Source organism: Fukomys damarensis, unplaced genomic scaffold (genome assembly GCF_012274545.1).
Source record: "Fukomys damarensis isolate Sample0158 unplaced genomic scaffold, DMR_v1.0_HiC HiC_scaffold_5, whole genome shotgun sequence".
NCBI classification, from domain to species: Eukaryota; Metazoa; Chordata; class Mammalia; order Rodentia; family Bathyergidae; genus Fukomys; species Fukomys damarensis.
In genome coordinates, this window is record NW_022900917.1 from 47,475,676 (window position 1) to 47,481,188 (window position 5,513).

Here is a 5,513-nt window from a genome sequence, read left to right on the forward strand (position 1 = left end):
AAAAGAAGTAAAATGTTTTATATATATATATATATATATATGCACCCAATTATATAAAACAGCTATTAATAGATATGAAAAACTAAATAAGCATTAACACAGTTGTAATCAGTGAAGTCAATACCTCCCTGTCACAAATAGATCAACTAGACTAAAAATCAACAAAGAAGTATTAGAACTGAACAAAACTTATGAACAAAAGCACTTAGTAGGTGACTACAGAGTGTTCCACCCCACAACATCAGAATTCACATTCTTCTCAGTTGCACATGGTATGTTCTCCAAAGTAGAACACATACTAGCTCTTAGAAAATGCTTAAGTAAATGCAAAACAATTGAGAAATGATCCCATGCATGTTATGAGACCATAGCACAAGAAAATTGAAAATCAACGGCAAAAGAAACCACAAAGACACATAAATACATGGAAATTAAGTAACATCCCCCTGGACAACCAGTGAGTCACAGATGAAATTAAAGAAATGCATTTTGGAAAAATTTAAGTGACAAAAAACAATTTTATTTAGAGTAAACTTAGTACTACTTTGAAAGATTATTTGAATCTGGCTAAGAGGGCAAAAGCTAATTTGCATAACTGATCTCCAAAACTAACTCAAAGGGCAAGGCCAAATAAACACATACCAGAGATGGTCTTTGGGTATTTACAGCTCTGGGAACTGTTCAAAAGGCCACCACTGAATAAACAAAGCACAGATGCATCATTCCTCCCAAAAACTTTATATATTTAGTTCTATTCCCATAATGTTGACAAGTAATAAATGATTTTCATGTAATAGAAGAATTATATGTTAAAAGAATAAAACAAATTAGTGTTTTTCATATTTTAAATTCAATGTTAAACAACCGTAGCACAGGAAATAGCTTCCTTCATATAAAACTTCTTTCTCAACTGTCACTCTGATACTATTCCTCTGCTTGGTGTAAATGGGATAATTCAGAGGGGTTTTCCTAGTTTTAGCTCTATATGTGACATGCTCAATTGTGCTCAGTTTTCTGTCCTATAGAACATCTTTCAAGACAAAGATTATTTTTTATATTTTTCTCATGATACAGTGCTACCCAATTTATGTTGAAATTTAAAATATTATAGGAAAGGAAGCAAATTTTAAGCTGATAGAATTTTCTAGAGCTGTAAAGTATATATCTGAGCAAACATCCAATCCAGACTCCTCCTTATAAGTAAGATGATAGATTGAATAAATTCATGCCATTTAAGTTTGGCAACAGCTTTAGCTTGATGCTTCTTAAATGAAATTTCATATAGTTTTGCAAATTCTTAACACACAAAGATACTTTAAAATATTTTTAAATTAACTAATTATTAATAAAAATGTTTAGTGTTTATTGTTTAATTCATTATGCTTGATGACTGATGGAGATATTTGGATGATTTTTCTCAAAATACATTGGCCAACCTGTCATGGACACAACGTATAAAGTGGTTAGTATGATCCCTCACACACAGTCAATGAGTACACGTGTGTGGGTGTGTAACACTACTTCTTATTCAATATTCAGTGGGTTCTGAGCTACATGACTCTCATGTGCTCTGTATTTCAGTGATATTGAACTGTGGCAAACATGGTTTCTGAAGCAATAGATTGATTGAAGTTAGAATCCTAGTGTTAGTCACTATTCAAATTTCTGCTATTTCTCATAATTTTAATGTACACCTGAAATTGGTGGTTTGCTAAGAAACATTCAAGCTAGTGTTATGGATCAGAATTAAAAGATTTGATGATTCCTTCAACCTATTGTAGTTTGCAAATATTCCCTTGTTGGTTTCATTCATAAAATGAGGTTCAAGATAAACCTCAACATCAACAGCCAAAAAACTGACTATATACCTAAAGTCTCACAAAACATCTCTGTCTGTATGAACAACATTTATGCTATCAGATGTTGCATTATCAGGTATGGACATAACAGGTTATTGCTTACTTTTTCCTTGTCATGGGCAAATTTTAGCAGCACAAAATTAAAAACTATTCTCTGAGGATATGGATTCCTGGATATAAGCTAAGGGAATAGAAAAGCTGACGCTCATTTTCTTGAAGCTGAGATGTATTGAGCAAATCTCTCTGAGCAGTTTAGACTTTTCCATGTTAGTTCATTGGTCAGTATGACTCACCAAAATGGAGTGCAGACATCATTCCAATGGTATAGTTATGAAATTTGTAGGTGAGGGAGACAGATCACACTATCTTCAGTTAATAGTTCTCAGACTTGTTTTATACTAAGAATCTGTTGCAGTCCCTGTTGTAAATCCAGATTTCTCCACTTCTTTCCTAACAATTCTGATAAATAGGTCTGAGTGGAAAAGTCTGACTCTAACAAAACCCCAGGTAAATTATCCTAACATTTGGTCAAGTTTGAAACGTCCTATCTTAATTCTCATTTTTGTTTTTTTTAATTGAGTTTATTGGTACATTTTAAGGATACAGTACAGTTACATTCATTATTGGGATCTTGTACCTCTACATGACAGGTCTTGGTTCTCATTTTTTCCCCTTCTCCCTGCCCTCCCTTTCCCCCACTCCCTCCCCGTTTGCAAACACTTTATTTCCATCTTTTCATTTTCTCACATTTTTTCTTTTCCCTTATTACCTTTCCCCTACCCATCCCACCTTCCCTGCACCTTTAGACCTTTTCTTCCCATTTCACATTTTTGAAGTAGAAAAACTGCATACAACCTACTATACAAATCAGAAATCATCTAGGCTTGTAAAATATAGTTCACATCTCAAATTTAAAATCCATAGCTACTTCAGTTAGTTTCAGTTGTCAAGACTCAGTGTTTTATATACCTGCTAAATAGAAGATCAATATCAGAATATGGGAATTGGTGAGTAGTACTTAGTATTATAATTAAAGATCAGCTTAGAAAGTTAACATAATAGGGCTGGAGATTTAGCTCTGTGGTTCTGCCTCCTGCCTCACAAGGACCAGTGTTCGATCCCTGGTACCCCCCCCAAAAAAAAGTTAACATAAAAAGTACAGGTGGAGTTAATTTCATCTCTTCATCTAAGATGCCATGGATTACAAACTGTACCATTATTTTATGCATCACTTAGAAAGAAAAACCCTAAATATTATGAAAAAATACTTTTATTGCCTAAATGTTTTATTTTATATTCATAAGAAAGCTCTTTTAAACTTAGGTAGGTAAAGTTTTAAAATATATACCACCTAATAACAGTAATACATGAAAAAGAAAATAGTGTATTTTAGTGAGTTGAAGACACTTCTGTTTCACATTTTATATTGTTAAAAAAGAGGTAATTTTTAATGAGTAATGTTGCAGCATGATATCATTATTTAATGGCAGAGCTATTGATTTCCTAACATGTGTAAAATATTCTTACCATGAATGACACTTTAGATGCAAGGAAAGACAGAATTAATAAAGTATTTTTGGAGGATAGAGTTTTAGCTCAGAGGTAGAGCACTTGGCTAGCATGCATGAAATTCTAGGTTTGACTCCTACCACTGAAAACACTTCTTGTTTAGTTAATGCATTCTTAAAACTTCTTCACACAAAACTACTTCTTCTATATCATCCTTTCAATCACCCATATTCATGTTTTCCCACACAATTATCATTCTTCAAGGGATTAAAATGCAGCATTTGTTGAAAGATTCAATAAAAGGAATTAAACTTCATTGGTTCTGGACTGTAAGCCAGCTTTGCAACTAAGTAGAACTATCTTATTTTGACACTGTGAATGTTAATTAATATGCTTAACTCCATGACTCCTCTATGCTTTCCCTGTGATCTTTTTGTTTATGCACAGGATTTTTTGTTTGACAGGGGTTAAAAGATTATATCACATGAAACTCTATGAAACAGCTTGTCAGTTTTTTAAAAGGTTAAACTAGAACTACTGGATGACCTGGAAATTCTACTTTTAAGTATCCATTAAGAAGAAGAAAACACAGGGACTTGAGCAGATACTTGCAAATCAGTGACCATAGTAACTTCATTTTTATTATCCAAAAATGCAGGGGCAATATAAACATCCACATACAGATAAACAGATGAACAGAAGATTGTATATGTAAGTACATAACAACCACATACACAATGGAATATTACTGAAACAAAAAAATGAATATAATTTGTTATATGCTACAACAGTTATGGATCTCCAAAACTATTAAGTAAAATAAGTCTGACACAGAAAAGTATTGTATTATTTTACTTGTGTACAGTACATAGAATAGGCAAATTCATAAAGGCAGGAGTAGAATAGAGGTTACCAAATGTAGAGGGAAGAGCAGGAGGGAGGTTTGTGAACTCTTTTGTTAAGAATGGTGGAAGAATTTAAAGTATAGATAATGGTGATACCATGTGAATGAATTTGTTTATGGCCACTTAACTATAAACTTATTAATAATTAAAATTATAAGTATTGTTTTATGTGTATTTCATTATCAGAAATAAATATAGAAAGGGACCACCATTGTTTCACCTTTGTTCAATCTTCATGTACAGTTTGATAGTCACAAGCAACACCTATAAGGTATCATAAAAATATATGGTGAAAGTAAATTTTAAAAATTTATTAAATAAAAGCTGTTGCCATTAATCCTCTCCAAAATACTCTCTTCCCTTCAAACACATTTATTCCATTATTCATGCCACTTCCTGAAGTAGTTCTGGGAAGTCCTCTTTTGTGAATGTCTTTACAAGGTGTGATAAAAAATAGTGAATGCTGCTGAATGTAAAAACATCACAGGGCATCGTCACCCACCTCATCCATTGCGGCTGGCACTGTGCAATTTCTAGCTCTTCCCAAAAGTCAAAATGACCATGAGGCAGTCGTGGCAGTGTAACTAAAGATGCTCGTGACGGAGGACTTCAGACAGTGGCAAGACCTACAGGAAAGTGTGTTCAAAGAGAGGGGGAGCGTCTTGAGGTGAATTAATGGCAACATGTCCTTTACCATAATACCTTTTAAATAGATATATATATAGATATATTTTTTTTAACATTAGCCATACTTTTTTTAGTCACAGCTGGTATGTCAAAATTGCGGCCTAACTGACAGTAATTCAACTAATATATGTCATAAAATATGGAAAATGTGTATGCCACAAGCAATGACACAAGGTTCAGGAGGTTGAGATTGTTAGGTGTCACCGTTCAATGTAAATAAGTGATCAAAATAGAGACCACAAATAAATACGGAGACGGTGACATAAACTCATTTGGAGACATGGGTAACAAAGTAGCAGACCCCAAGAAGAAAATGTAATAGTAGTCCACCAAATTAGAGTTCAACATCAGAGTCAAAAAATAAAGGACGTGAGGGCTGGGGATTTAGCTCAGGGGTGCCGTGCCTGCCTCACAAGCACAAGGTCCTGAGTTTGATACCCAATGTTGAAAAAAAAAAAAAAAGGTCAGATTTAGCTCAGTGGTACCCGTGATACCGTCAGCCACCTGTCTCACAAACACAAGGTCCTGAGTTTGATACCCGCTATCTAAATAT